Here is a 17,090-nt window from a genome sequence, read left to right on the forward strand (position 1 = left end):
AACTCAAATAAGATTCATAGATAATCTGATCATAAATCCACAATTCATCGGATCTCGACAAACACTCATGCATCATCGGAGAGGTCAAGGTGTTGATGGAGAAGCCTTCTGTGTCCGAATCCCCCCTCCGGCAGGGTACCAGGACGTGCCCCAGATGGGATCTTGCGGAGACACAAGCTTTCGGCGGCGGAAAAGTGATTACGATGCTCCCCTATTTTTTTGGGAATATTTGGGAATTTATAGGCGCAAGATCTAGGTCAGGGGACCTCCAGGGGGCCCACAAGCCTGCATGGCGCGCCCTAGCCACGGGATGGGGCTTGTGGGGCCCCTGGGGCTCTTCTGGCTTGGCCCCCAAGCTCTGTGATCTTCTTCCGTTCCAAAAAAAATCTTTTCGGGGATTTTCTTCCGTTTCAAAATCTCCTTTGAAAGGGGTCAAAAACATGGAAAAAACAGGAACTCGCACTTGGCACTGGATTAATAAGTTAGTCCGAGAAAATAAATAAAAGGCATGCAAAACATCCAAAGTTTGACAAGATAATAGCATGAAACCATCAAAAATTATAGATGCGTTGGAGACGTATCAATAACCCCAAAACGATAACGGCAAATCGGTAAGAGAAATCATAGATTGCACCATCTCTAATAAAGTACGCTTACGACTTTCGGACACACCATTACGCTGTGGTGTTCCAGGAGGTGTCAACTGTGAAACAATTCCACATTGTCTTAAGTGAGCACCAAACTCGAAACTCAAATATTCACCCCCACGATCAGACCGTAGGAACTTGATCTTCTTGTTACGATGATTTTCAAATTCACTCTGAAATTGCTTGAACTTCTCAAAGGTTTCAGACTTGTGCTTCATCAAGTGGACATAACCATATCTACTCAAATCGACAGTGAAGGTGAGAAAATAACAATATCCGTCGCGCGCCTCCACACTCATCGGACCGCACACATCGGTATGTATGATTTCCATTTTTCTGGAGAACGGAATCTTAGTCATCTTGCCCATGAGACATGGTTCTTACATTTCAAGTGAATCAAAGTCAAGTGACTCGAAAAGTCCATCGATATGGAGTTTCTTCATGCGCTTTACACCAATATGACCTAAGCGGCAGTGCCATAAAAACATGGCGCTATCATTGTTAACTCTAACTCTTTTGGTCTCAATGTTATGTATATGCGTATCATCGCTATCAAGATTTAATATGAACAATCTTCTCACATTGGGTGCATGACCATAAAAGATATTACTCATAGAAATAGAACAACCATTATTCTGTGACTTAAACGAGTAATCGTCTCGCAATAAACAAGATCCGGATATAATGTTCATGCTTAACAAAGGCACTAAATAACAATTATTTAAGTTCATAACTAATCCTGATGGTAACTGAAGTGAAACTGTGCCGACGGCGATTGCATCAACCTTGGAACCATTTCCCACGCGCATCGTCACTTCATCCTTCGCGAGCCTTCGCTTATTCCGCAGTTCCTGTTTCGAGTTGCAAATATGAGCAACAGAACCGGTATCGAATATCCAGGCACTACTACGAGAGCTGGTTAAATACACATCAATAACATGTATATCGAATATACCTTATTTTTCCTTGGCCACCTTCTTATCAGCCAGATACATGGGGCAGTTGCGCTTCCAGTGACCCATACCCTTGCAATAATAACACTCCGTTTCAGGCTTAGGTCCAGCTTTGGGCTTCTTCATCGGACTGGCAACAGGCTTGCTGCTCTTCTTTGAATTACCCTTCTTTCCTTTGTTGTTTCTCTTGAAACTAGTGCTCTTATTCACCATCAACACTTGATGTTCTTTACGGAGTTCTAACTCTACGACTTTCAGCATCGCGAATAACTCATTGGGTGATTTGTTCATCCCTTCCATGTTATAGTTCAACACAAAGCTCTTGTAGCTTGGTGGCAGTGATTGAAGAATTCTGTCAGTGATAGCCTCTTGCGGGAGTTCAATCCCCAGCTCAGCTAGACGGTTTGAGTACCCAGACATTTTGAGCACATGTTCACTGACAGACGAATTCTCCTCCATCTTGCAAGGATAGAATTTATCGAAGGTCTTCTTAAAGATAAACTTCAACTCCTGGAACATCTCAAATGCTCCATGATGCTCAAAGCAACGTTGAAGTCCCGGCTCTATGCCATACAAGAGTGCACATTGAACTACTTAGTAGTCCTCCTTGCGTGCTAACCAGGCGTTCTTAACACCTTGGTCAGCCACGGCGGGTGGTTCATATCCTAGCACAGCATTAAGGACATAATCCTTCTTCCCAGCTTGCAGGAGCAACTTAAGATTACGAGCCCAATCTACAAAGTTGCTTCCATCATCTTTCAACTTAGCTTTCTCTAGGAACGTATTAAAATTCAAGGTGACTGTCACGTGAGCCATCGATATACAACACAAATATTTTCAAAGTGGACTTAGACTGTGTTCAAGATAATTAGAGTTTAACTAATCAAATTACTTGCTAAACTTCCACTCAAAAAGTACATCTCTCTAGTCATTTGAGTGGTGCATGATCCAAATTCACTAACTCAAGTCCGATCATCCCGTGAGTTGAGAATAGTTTCAGTGGTAAGCATCTCTATGCTAATCATATCAGCTATACGATTCATGCTCGACCTTTCTGTCTCATGTTTTCTGAGGCCATGTATGCACATGCTAGGCTCGTCAAGCTTAACCCGAGTCTTCCGCGTGTGCAACTGTTTTGCACCCGTTGTATGTGAACGTTGAGTCTATCACACCCGATCATCACGTGGTGTCTCGAAACGACGATCTGTAGCAATGGTGCACAGTCGGGGAGAACACAATTTCGTCTTGAAATTTTAGTGAGAGATCACCTCATAATACTACCGTCGTTCTAAGAAAAATAAGGTGCATAAAAGGATTAACATCACATGCAATTCATAAGTGACATGATATGTCCATCATCATGTGCTTCTTGATCTCCATCACTAAAACACCGGCACGATCTTCTTGTCACCGGCGGCACACCATGATATCCATCATCATGATCTCCATCAACTGTCGCCATCGAGATTGCCGTGCTACTTATGCTATTACTACTAAAGCTACGTCCTAGCAATAGTAAATGCATCTGCAAACACAAACGTTAGTTTACAGACAACCCTATGGCTCCTGCCCCCGCCCTTCATAAGTTTTCACAACTTTTTTTAACTTGAAGATACGATTTTTGAATCATTTGGAAAAACGGGCTTCAATGTCCCCGCCCTTCATAAGTGTTGGGGAACGTTGCATGGGAAACAAAAAATTTCCTACGCACACGAAGACCTATCATGGTGATGTCCATCTACGAGAGGAGATTTGGATCTGCGTATCCTTGTAGATCGCACAGCAGGAAGCGTTAAGAAACGCGGTTGATGTAGTGGAACGTATTCATGTCACTCGATCATCCCCACAAACCGTCCCACCAACTGTGCCACGATCCGTCGCATGATCGGTTCCGATCTAGTACCGAACGGACGGCACCTCCGCGTTCAGCACAAGTACAGCTCGACGATGATCTCGGCCTTCTTGATCCAGCAAGCAAGACCGGGAAGTAGATGAGTTCTCCGGCAGCGTGACGACGCTCGGGTGGTGGTAAGGATCTACTCCTGCAGGTCTCCGCCCAAGCTCCGCAGAAATATGATCTAGAGATAAAACTATGGTGTCTAGATCTGAGTTGCACGTGGCAAAAATTGTCTCAAATCCCCACTATATATAGGAGGGAGGGGCAGGAGGCTTGCCTTGAGGGCCAAACCCTCAAGGGTGCGTCGGCCAAGGGAGAGGAGGAGTCCTACTCCAATCCTAGTCCAACTAGGATTGGAAAGTGGAGTCCTTCTCTTCCTTCCCACCTCCCCTTTTTTTTCTTTGGTTTTCTTCTTATGGCACATAGGCCCTCTTGGGCTGTCCCACCAGCCCACTAAAGGCTGGTGCACCACCCCTAGGGACATTGGGCTTCCCCCGGGTGGGTTGCCCCCCTCCCGGTGAACTTCCGGAACCCATTCGTCACTCCCGGTACATTCTCGGTAATGCTCGAAAACCTTCCGGTAACCAAATGAAGCCATCCTATATATCAATCTTCGTTTCCAGATCATTTCGGAAACCCTAGTGACGTTGTGACCTCATCCGGGACTCCGAACAACATTCGGTAACCACACATATAACTCAACTATACTAAAACATCATCGAACCTTAAGTGTGCAGACCCTGTGGGTTCGAGAACTAAGTAGACATGCCATGAGGCACTCCTCGGTCAATATCCAATAGCGGTACCTGGATGCCCATATTGGATCCTACATATTTTCCGAAGATCTTATCGGTTGAACCTCAGTGACAATGATTCATATAATCATATATGTCATTCCCTTTGTCCTTCGGTATGTTACTTGCCCGAGATTTGATCGTCGGTATTCGCATACCTATTTCAATCTCGTTACCGGCAAGTCTCTTTACTCGTTCCGTAATACAAGATCCCGTGACTTACACTTAGTCACATTGCTTGTGAGGCTTGTGTGTGATGTTGTATTGCCGAGTGGGCCCCGAGATACCTCTCCGTCACACGGAGTGACAAATCCCAGTATTGATCCATACTAACTCAACGGACACCTTCGGAGATACATGTAGAGCACCTTTATAGTCAACCAGTTACGTTGTGACGTTTCATGCACACAAGGTATTCCTCCGGTGTCAGTGAGTTATATGATCTCATGGTCATAGGAATAAATACTTGACACGCAGAAAACGATAGCAATAAAACGACACGATGAATATGCTACATTCATAGTTTCGGTCTAGTCATCACATGATTCTCCTAATGATGTGATCCAGTTATCAAGTGACAACACTTGCACATAGTCAGAAAACCTTGACTATCGTTGATCAACTGGCTAGCCAACTAGAGGCTTGCTAGGGACATTGTTGTGTCTATGTATCCACACATGTATCTATGTTTTCATTCAATATAATTATAGCATGGATAATGAACGATTATCTTTAAAGAGAAAATATAATAATAACTATTTATCATTACCTCTAGGGCATATTTTCAACAATAAGTTCACGCAGACTTTGAAAGCCCTACTGACGTCGTTGTCCTATTAGGAAGGAACACATATTGGTGTTGGGCCGAGCGTGCATTCGAGTACTCGAGGCAAAAGTAATTTGTGCTGTTGAGCCTATGATTATCCAATCCGATCATGTTCTAAGTACTATTCTATGTTTTTGTCCTTTTTGTCATTCCTTTCTTTCTAGGTGCCACCAGTAACATTTTTGACACTCCTATATAACTATGAAATATAAATAAATATGACATGAATACCACAAGTACCTATTTAAAAAAGGTCAATTCTGGTTGATGAGTTTAAGTTGTTGATGAAGTAGATCTGTGGAGTGATCGTTGTGTAATGTACTCTCTTGGTAAAGAAATATATATATAATAAATATCAAAAACAACTATTACAGACTTCATTTTTAAGGGCAACGTACACCTTTTAAATTTGGATAAAAAGAGAAAATCGGATATAACACCATATCTACTAGAGGAGCACCCAAAACTCACATTAGACGTACCAGGATTACTCGAAAGGAAACCCGAAATCAGGACATCCTTAGAACATCTACAGTCGAACATCACAAAACTCATCTTAAACATGCAGACGAACGGCCCACTCACGAAAATGCGACGCACGCAAATGTCTCAAATGGGTCTCAAACGCTTGGGTTGTCTGATGACCCTCATATCCAGTTCAATCTAGGATAGATACGAGGTAGTCTAGACGTGTCCGTCATGTCGGCCCGACCCATCCCAACCCCACTCGGTCCCCATAAATATTCTCAATCCGGAAACCTTACCTCACTCCGCTCTTGTTCTGTCTTTTCTTCTCCTCCTCTAATTTCTCCCATTCTATCTAGTCCGACGACTCCAGCAACTATGTCGAGCGCCAGCAGCCGCTCCTATTCTGAGTTTGATGCCGAGGAGGAGTTGGCCCTCTGCACTGCCCTCGAGAGATCCAAGGTTCACACGGGGGGGGGGGGGGGGGGGGGCAGTGTCGGATCTGTCGTCTCGCCTCTCCCTCATCGACGAAGCGAGGACACTCGCGCTGGCCCCTCCAGGACCGCGTGCAGCTCCGCAAGGGCTGCGTAGTCCGTGCCTCCCCCATGCTGTCACATGTCCCCGTCGGCTGCTTCTCCCTCACGTGGGCAGCGGTGGATGCTTGTACCCTCCCAGCTGGCCCGGATGCACATGCTGAAATCAGAGGCAGCAGAGAAATATTTCCACCACCACTGCGGGTTTCCAGCCGAGCCTGATGAGGACGAGCGGCTCCTTGCTTCGGTCTACAGCCGATCACTTATGAAGATGGAGCCAGACGCTCGACGACGGAGCCGGAAGAACTCCAAGGCGCTTCGGCTTGGCATCGAGCAGTCCGAGCGCGAGGCCAAGGAGAAAGCGACAGGGAGGCTCGGCTGGCGAAGCGCAAGCGGCGGCAGGACTGGGTCGTCCGACAGCTCAAAGGGCTCATCATCCCATCCTCCTCATCGTCCGACGACGACGACGATGACCTCAACGTGTTGTCCAATGATTCGTACGATCTTCCACCAGCCACCGACCGGAAGGGGAAAGGGTCGGCGAGGAAGTGGTGAATCTTCGTCGTCTTTGTAGCTAATTTCTATTTTTTATGTTTCTGGTTAGAACATGTCCATCGTATGTGGATTATGTGAAATTTGCGTAGCTTCCATAGATCTGTATGTGATCTTTTGGTGATCGAAATGTGCATATCTTAGCTCTGTTTCATAATCTGTGTGATGATCTAGGTAATTTATTTTCACATTCTATGGGTAGTATGAATATAATATAAAGTTTCCGATATGAGAAGTGCATATTTGGAGGACACAATTTAAAATGTGCACAGTCAGTGGGTGTGTCCGCGGTTGCTTGAGGGGCATGATTTACCAACCATGGTTATAGATACTCTTAGGAATGCCAACCGATGTTTGAATCGAACACTCAAAAAGGTCCAAGCCTCAGTTGGCTTTTATTAAAGGGTGTTTTATTCCAAATAACATCCTTAGGTTGCATGAAGTTATTCATGGTATTAGCTTTAGAGGAAACAAAACAGTTATTTTTAAATTAGACTTTGAGGAAGCCATCACTATGACTCGGTTAATTGGGATATTTTCCGCAAGGTGCTGCTAGCTAAAGAATTTGATGGGGCTTATGTTCATCGGCTTATGCAGTTTGTGTGTGGCGGGCAGACAGTTGTTAACGTTAATGGTGTAGTTGGTTGTTTCTTATGTTCATCGGCTTCTAGCTGGACTGATGGTGTAGTGGCTCGCCTTTGTGCTTTTCTTTTCTGGTTCTGTTTTCTTATTGTTCTAACCCACATCTCCATCTCGGACCCCTCTCATAATAACCAAAGTAGCCGGAAACGGGCAACGGTAGGTCGTCCCTCGATCCCGATTCATCGATCCGGAATCGGATTCGGGAATGAGGCCAGATTTGGTACGATTCGATGAAGATTCAGCGTCCCCGCACCCTGCACCTCGATTCAGGTTCGACGATCCAACAGCCAAAACACTAGACATAATTTACTCAACCAACCATTTCTTTTCTCAAGGACTCCTCGTTCTTTCTCTAGTCCATTAACTGCAAGGGATCCATTAAATGCAAGGAATGTTGACCGTGAGAGACTCTTCGTTCTTCATTTATTTATCCCTTTAAGTACTCGCTATGAGCCCAATGAACACCACCAGACTCCTCGGACCATGGTACCGTACCGGGTTCATCGTACCCAAACGGATTGGATCGTGTCCCCACTGTAATAAAACGTTCGAGAGATGTATACCCCCATTGTACCCTATTTTTTCAACCACCGACTCTCGCCCCTCGTTCCCGTTCCTCGTTCCCACCGTACCGGAAACATGGCAACTACGGTAATAACTAGGACCTCGTACTTCGTCATGTACTTTCTCTGAAGAGTTGGTGGATTGATGCTGAGCTCTTCCCTTCACTCTCGAAGTTTGCTAACACAGTATCCTGGCCTCACTCGTCTTCTGCCAAAACATGTAAATCAAAAAACAAAAGAAGGGAACATCCACTGCTGAAATACACTTGCATCGTCGTTAAACAGGAACTCAAAAACGGGGCATGTTAAGTTGATAATTTCAAACATTGTAGCATCCTTTTGACGGTTGGGCTTTGAGTCGATTTTGGATTAAGCCTCTATATTTTAGGTTAATAATGGGCTCTCCCACTAATAAGTTCAAAATGTTTGCATGCCAAGGTTCCCCTCAAAATTATAATTTTTATATAGCGAGCGATTCGTTGAAAGCTGCGTGTGGACGACCAAATTCTTAAACGAAATGATCCACAGTTTGATTTATGTGCCTTATGTGCTGCTAGGGAAGACACCAATCACATTCTTTTCAGTTGTCACCTGGCCAAACTGCTTTGGAGTTACATTCCGTCGTGGCTGGATGTGAATTGGTCTTCGTCCTCTTTTGGTGACTTATACTTACTTTCTTCACAACTCTCTGGTCAGAAGAGGCGGCTGTTTTTTGTTTGGTTTCTGTGACATGTGTTGGGTCTTATGGACCACGAGAATAAGATTATTATCGATCATGTTTTTCATAATAAACCTGATGACGGCATGTTTAAACTGTTATCTTTCCTTCAGTAGTGGAAGTCATTGACTAAGGAGGTGGGTCCTGAGGCTACGGAGTGCTGATCTCGCATGTTCGCTCCATGGCACCTACCCTTTACCAACAAAATCAAGCTGATCCTCTGAAGGTTGTGTTGTTATCAGTGGCGGAGCCAGAAAATTAGGACAAGGGGGACAAGTATAGTTAAGCCTTATTAGGGAGGGTCAATCCATCAAAAAACATCATTTTAGCACACACAAAATAACTATTACTATGTAGAAGTTAATCATTTTGTTTCTTTAGGATTAGGAAAGAAAGCCAAACCGAGTCCTAGTAGTATTAGGATTCCTAGTCCTAGTCTATTTCCATAGTCCCTTGTGGACGTGTATAAAAGACACTCTAGGGGTGTTGATTGTAACACCAGAAAAACGAAAAGCAATACAAAGCAAAGGCTCGACACGGGCCTTTAGCCATCAAATCCATCGATCAGTTTTATTCGTGTCGCTAGTTACGCAAGTTTCGTCAAGTAGCCGGCCGAAGCAAGAATCGCGTAGGCACGCCTGTACATCTGCATACGCACGTTCAAAAGCCAACGGTTGGTATCAGAGCCTCGATGATCTACGATCTACGATGACGGACAGCGACGTTGAGTCGGTCAAGTCCGGCAAGGGCGGTGCCAAGGCGAACAAGAACGGCGACAAGGTGAAGAAGGGCGTCAAGTCAGCAACCAGTGGTGGAGGAACGAGCGGCGCCAACGTCCAGGCGCATCGCAACATCCCCATCCAGTACCCGATGCTCACCGACGCCAACTACGGCGTGTGGGCGGTGAAGATGAAGATTATTCTCCGAACCCTTCGAGTGTGGCAGGCAATCACGGGCGACGACGTCGATGACGAGTCCGACGAAGGTGCCATGGCCACCATAGCCCAGTCCGTACCGGATTCCGTGCTAATGACATTGGCGGAGTTCGAGACGGCAAGAGAGGCGTGGAACGCACTCAAGGAGATGAGGATCGGAGAAGATCGCGTCACCAAGGCTCGGGCACAAGTGCTGAAGCGCCAATTTCACAAGTTGCAGATGAAGGAAACTGAATCGGTGAACGACTACGCCATGCGTCTTACTACTCTGGTGGGAGAGATCCGCGCGCTTGGTTCAAAGCTCGAGGAGACCGAGATCGTGGAGAATTTTTTCAGTTCAGTGACTGATAAATTCACGTACATCATCGGCACGCTCGAGCAGCTTTACGACATCGACGACATGACCATAACCTTGATATCCTCAACCTTGATCACACACGGAATAGGCTCTATATCCTCAACCTTGATCAATCTCAACCGGAGTGTTGGCTCGCCAAGAGTGATGATGATTCATGGTTATGGCATGCTAGATTTGGACACGTTAACTTCTACGCCTTGAAGAAGATGTCAAAGATGGAGATGGTATCCGGGATGCCATTTATCGACCATGTTGATCGAGTATGTGACGGGTGCTTGGTTGGAAAACAGCACCGCAGGCCGTTCCCTGCTCAGTCTACCTATCGTGCAAGTGATGCACTCGAGCTGCTCCATGGTGATCTATGTGGCCCTATCACCCCAGCAACTCACGCGGGAAAGAAGTATTTCTTCCTCGTGGTAGACGACTACTCGAGATATATGTGGGTCGTTCTCCGACGATCTAAAGATGAGGCATTTGAAGCGTTCAAGAAGCTGAAGGCTGCAACGGAGATGGAACACAAGCTGAAGGTTCGTGCTCTACGGACAGATCGCGGCGGAGAATTTACGTCGAACGAATTCAACGATTACTGCGAGAAGATTGGCATAAAAAGGTTCCTCACGGCACCTTACACGCCGGAACAGAACGGGGTCATTGAAAGGCGCAATTGAACCGTCGTTGACATGGCAAGGAGTTTACTCAAGAGCAAGAACCTGCCGGGGACTTTTTGGGGAGAAGTTGTCTCGACGGCGGTCTATCTTCTCAACCGGGCTCCAACGAAGGCGGTGATCGGCAAGACTCCGTATGAAGCAATTTACGGACGTAAGCCGAATGTGTCTCATCTACGAACGTTCGGGTGCGTGGCACATGTGAAGACGGCGGATCCGCACCTCTCAAAGCTTGCCGATCGTAGCACCAAGATGGTCTTCATCGGATACGAGAGGAGTTCCGGCACCAAGGCATACCGCTTCTACGATCCACAAACCAAGCGTCTACGGATTTCACGCGACGTCGTGTGTGAAGAAAACCAAGCGTGGAATTGGAGCGCCGGAGCCGACAATGCTCCAAACAGTAACATACTCACGGTTGAATTTCCAACTGATGATGATGCAGGGGAGGATGTCCAAGTGGTTGATAAGACGCCCAACCAAGGTGACCACAATGGTAGTGATCATCATGGTGCCGACACCGACGACGACGTGCATAGGTCGCAAGGAGATAGCGACAACGAAGCGCACGGCACGGGTGGAGATCTCGACGACAACATCGACAACGAGGCGCATAGTGACGATGACAATCAAGATGATGATCATGATCACGACGACTACGCCGACGATGCGGATGTCGATGACACGCCCGAGACTCAGCCATCTTCCTCAAGTGCATCAACATCGACACAATTTGTGTCACCTCCTTCGCAAGCCACAACTGATTCCTCAGGGCCTCGTCGCTACAAGACCCTCAAGAAAGTCTACAAGTACACAAAGCTAGTTACGCTCGAATACTCCGGACTATGTATTTTCAGAGTTGAGGAGCCGGCGAACTTCGTAGAGGCGAGCAGAAGTCCTAGCTGGACGCAGGCCATGGATGAGGAGATAAAGGCGATTGAGATCAATGGCACGTGGACTTTGGTAACCCGACCTCCAAACCAAAAGACGATAGGTTTGAAGTGGGTTTACAAGTTAAAGAAGGACACGGAGGGTGCCATTGTGAAGTACAAGGCAAGACTCGTTGCAAAGGGCTACGTACAACATCAAGGAGTTGACTATGATGAGGTGTTTGCATCGGTTACTCGAATCGAGACGGTGAGGGTGCTCCTAGCTTTGGAAGCACAAGAGGATTGGTAGGTTCATCATATGGATGTTAAATCCGCTTTCCTCAACGGCGATCTCATAGAAGAAGTGTACGTGGAACAACCCCTCGGCTACGAGAAAAAGGTGAAGAATGGAAAGTTTACAAGCTCAAGAAAGCACTTTACGGGTTGAAGCAAGCGCCAAGAGCTTGGAACTCAAAGTTAGACCGAAGTTTGGTCTCGCTCGGGTTCAAGAGATGTCCCCTCGAGCACGCAGTCTATACAAAGAACTCCAAAGGCTCAAACCTGCTAGTCGGAGTTTATGTCGACGATCTGATTATCACCGAAGATAGCGTACAAGAAATTGAATGTTTCAAGGCGCAAATAAAGAACAAGTTTAGCATGAGCGATCTGGGATTACTCAGCTATTACTTGGGCATTGAAGTGAAGCAAAGCTCCGGAGAGATTTCCCTATGTCAATCGGCTTATGCGGTCAAGTTATTGGAAAAGTGTGGCATGTCAGATTGCTACGAGACACAAGTTCCAGTGGACCAAAGTCACAAGTTGAGCAAGCGTAGCTCAAATCCGCCGGTGAACACCACAATGTATCGAAGCGTTGTGGGCAGCCTAAGATATTTGGTGCATACCCGACCTGACTTGGCTTATTCAGTCGGGATCGTGAGTCGTTTCATGGAGAATCCGACAACCGAGCACATGAGCGCGGTCAATCAAATCTTGCGCTATGTGAAAGGCACCATTAATCTTGGTTGCACGCACAGAAAGGGAAAGGAAGGATTGATCCTTCGTGGATATTCAGATAGTGACATGGCAGGTGATGTTGATGACCGAAAGAGCACAACGGGCATGGTTTTCTACCTTGGCCCGTATCCGATTAGCTGAAATTCTCAGAAGCAAAAGGTGGTGGCACTGTCTTCATGCGAGGCAGAATACATAGCGGCAAGCACGGCGGCTTGTCAAGCAGTGTGGCTGAGAAGACTCCTAGCTATTCTTGCAAAGCGGGAGGTGCAGAAGGTGTCACTGAAGATCGATAACCAAACTGCAATCTCGTTGTGCAAAAATCCGATTCATCACGAAAGGAGCAAGCACATAGATACCCGATTCCACCATATCCGGGAGTGCATTGAAGAAGGATTGATCGAGGTTCAACATGTGAACACGAAAGACCAACTTGTCGATATTTTCACCAAGTCCCTCGGTCGACGGAAGTTCATCGAGATGACGAGGAAAGTCGGAGTGCAAGAAGTGAAGTCAAGCAACAAGATTAAGGAGGTGAATGTAGAAGTTAATCATGTTGTTTCTTTAGGATTAGGAAAGAAAGCCAAACCGAGTCCTAGTAGTATTAGGATTCCTAGTCCTAGTCTATTTCCATAGTCCCTTGTGGACGTGTATAAAAGACACCCTAGGGGTGTTGATTGTAACACCAGAAAAACGAAAAGCAATACAAAGCAAAGGCTCGACACGGGCCTTTAGCCATCAAATCCATCGATCAGTTTTATTCGTGTCGCTAGTTACGCAAGTTTCGTCAAGTAGCCGGCCGAAGCAAGAATCGCGTAGGCACGCCTGTACAGCTGCATACGCACGTTCAAAAGCCAACGTACTATTCATTCTAGTCTTAAATCACTAATGTTAGGGGGGCTAAGGCCCTGGCTGGCACCCCCTGTCTTCGCCACTGGTTGTTATTAATGTAGTTTCTTGTCCGTAGGTAGTTGCCATGCGTGTGAGGCTGGTTTATACGTTTTTATGTGATTTTCCGTTACATAACTTTGTCTAGTGGCTTTATTTATAAACTTGGGCGTGCGACTTTTCTTATAACACAAAAAAATGACCGAACACTTAGCAAGTTGATGCATAGCACTTCTTCCATCACAACAAACCGAATACATGCCGCTACACCTTGGTGACGACACCACAAAACCAACTCCACCTTGAACAAGGTTTATAAAATTTGAATTCAAAAGTCTAGTATGCCTTACTCTAGGTGATATTCTAACAGAGGGCGTACGTCCTGATCGCGTCAAGAACCATCAGGCCATACGTGGACGTGGAGTGACCTGCGATCACTTCGACCGACATCTCATGCAGCTAAGTGATGCGTCGAGCTGAGGACTGAGATGGGCCGTAAAGACAAAGATACAATTTCAAACGATTCCGATTCTGACGTTCATGCATCCAAAAATGGCGCAATTGCAATGAACATCACCTTTCCGCAAAGCAGAGTGTGGGTGGCGCACATAAGAGGCTACCGGACCCCAGCGGATGGAGAGCTATAGCTAGGGTTATTAGAACGGATCGGATCGGATCAATCAAAGGTAAACAAACCAATACAAATCAATGCAAATGAAGCACCATGAGTCGACGCGCATGCTAACGTTCTTTCCGCGGTATCAAACGGAAAACATAACGTGATCTTGAGGAGGCCGCCGTCTTGTTTTGTTTAATCTGCGGCTGCCATGCACGCGAGGGTCGCTCGCATCTCCCCATGACGAGACGGTAAACCAATGAGGCGCAACCTGCTCCTCCTCCGTATATGGACCATGCTACGTTTACAGATTCTTGACCTGCGTCTATTTCTTCCATGGCTACTCCCGCAGCTCACTATACTAGCTAGCTAGCTTTAGCTCAGAGTCTCGAGAAAGAGAGAGGTGGCTTCGCCCAAGTGGGGTGGTGGAGATAAATAGATAAGCACGCGCGCGGGATGGATCGATTCCTGTGTCCTGATCGACCAATCTCCTGTGACTATGCCTACATAGACACAAGCGCCTCCCAGCTTTCCGAGGACTCATGCATGCGCATGGAGTAGGGAGAAAGCTTAGAGATGAGCACGAATGCATGCGTGCGCATCGTAGGCGTCGACTTTGCGTCGGTTCTCATGCGCGCCGATTTGCTAATAAGAGCGAGTATAATAGAGCTGAGTCAGCTGGCTATAAGAAATAAACTAATATATTTTTATTTAGTTAGAGCATGGTTAATAGTATAGCCAACTACAGGCTATAAGTCATCTTATAACCCATCTTATAGCTAGCTTGTACAATAGTTAGTTACAAAAGAGTACTACTTTTATCATATATGACCTACCTTTCATTCTCACAAAGCACCTAGGAGCACGTGCTAGAGCTGACTTTTCGCGAAGAGCCCACTTCCCTTCTCTCTCCTCTTCTCTCTCATCCAACTCAGCAAAAATATAGTATTTTAATCCTTACAACCTGCTGACTGTATCTTTTTGTACTTGCTCTTAGAGGAAAGAAAAGAGGAGAGAGAAGGTAAGCGGGCTCTTAGCTAAGAGCCAGCTCTAGCACGTGCTCCTAGGCATTTTGTGAGTATGGAAGGTGGACCATATAATAAAGAAGCAGTACACTTTTACAATGAACTATTGTACATGTTGACTATAAGGTGAGCTATAGATGACATGACAATGACTTATAGCCAGCAGCTCGCTATACTATTGTACTTGCTCTAATGATCCCAGTAGCCCTACTTTGATGTACGTGCTTTTATCACTTGGTTTCGATCTGACCAATAAATATAGTGATACTGAGATTACGAGGGTGCTTGGATCCAAGGGACTAAGAGGGTGCTTGGATACGTTTTAGTCTCATGACTAAAACTTGCTAGCCTCACCTATGCTTGGATTCAAATACTAAAGAGACTAAAATTAAGTTAATGAGCATTTATTATCCTCCAAACCCTCCAATCCAAACTAGTCTGAGGAGTTAAATGAGGAGAGATAGGACTAATGCACATTTTAGTAGGGGTACCCCTGACTAAAAGATTTTAGCCTCAAGACTAGTTTTAGCCTCTTTTTAGTCAGGGGTGCTTGGAACTTTAGCCTCTTAAAGAGACTAGTTTTAGAGGGTGCTTGGATCCATGGGACTAAAACTAGTCTGACTAAAATTAGTCTCTTAAAGAGACTAGTTTTAGTCAGACTAGTTTTAGAGGGTGCTTGGATCATATACTCGGGACTAGCAAACATGCTCATGTGGCAGATAATTGAAGAAGATAGAGAGGATTATAGTAACATAGGTACTCCCTCCGTCACGGTTTAGAAGGCACGCTTGGAAAATCTCTGGGACCAAGGTAGTCACCGATTGGTTGTGAGATGTAGCAGGTGTAGATGCTAATGCGCCTAATCAACTGAGAAAATACTAGTACTAATGTGTGAGCAGCAAATTAGGAGGGCGCATGCATGACTACTACTAGTACTAATTAATAGAATTAATTGCTTTCGCGCCTTAAACCTTGTCTATTTTAAAAACACACGTAAGTCTAACTATGTCTTCTAAATCGTGACTGATGGAGTAGATACCATAACATGTTAAATGATATGCTACTATGTGTCATGCATGTTAATAGATGAGGTCATCTATGATACTATGCATTATGAATGTAGTATCATACAATAATATCATATGCATGATACTCCCTTCGTTCCTAAATATAAGACCTTTTAGAGATTGCATTATAAACTACATACGGATGTATATAGACATATTTTAGAGTGTACATTCATTCATTTTGCTCCGTATGTAGTCTCCTAGTGAAATCTCTAAAAGGTTTTATATTTTGGAACGGAGGGAGTACTACTAATACTCCCCACCATGGTCAGCCTTAGTGCAAAAAATAACTTATCACATAAATGCATAACTTACTTATATAGCGTTGTTGCATGACTAGGAAAAAAGGAATAGAAGATATTACACAAACTTTTTGCCTTTTCTCCGAAAGGAGGTTAACCCCTTGGCATCTGCATCATTATGATACACACAACTATTTTATTAATAATTAAGCAAAGTATAGAACAGGTAACCACAAGTGTTTCATTACAAAATATGAAAGGAAAAGAATTTAAACCAAGTCAATCGCAGCAATGCCGTTAACAAGGAATAGCCGTCCTCATACCATCATCGCCATGTCCGAGTTTGACCGAAGATAAACAGAACAAAGGTTTTTATCTTGATTGCCGAAAGCAAACACTAATGCAAGCACATTAGCAAGTAGACACCGCTTTTAAAAAGGTAATGACTCAAGTTGATCACCGCCGACCCCAAAAATCAATGCAGAACAATAATTTTCATCCTAGACATGAAACGATGTTTCAATCATCATCTTGAAGATCGATCATCCGGAAGCCACAGTCCACGCAAGGCTAGATTGGCACTCGCGAATGAGTGGGACTTCTTCCCATCATAGGCCACTACATATCACGCAAACTATACCTTTAGAAATTTCTTTCCAAATACAAACTCAGTGATATAGCTATTTTAAAATATGATTCAAATTTCTTTGGTCAAATTCAGGGCCGGTCCTGAGATTTGGGGCCCAGGGTGAAACTAGATCCCAATCTCAAGGGTCTTAACATAAACATAGAAAAAATACGAAAAATATGATGAATTGTGAGAT

This window comes from Hordeum vulgare, chromosome 5H (genome assembly GCF_904849725.1).
Source record: "Hordeum vulgare subsp. vulgare chromosome 5H, MorexV3_pseudomolecules_assembly, whole genome shotgun sequence".
NCBI lineage: Eukaryota > Viridiplantae > Streptophyta > Magnoliopsida > Poales > Poaceae > Hordeum > Hordeum vulgare.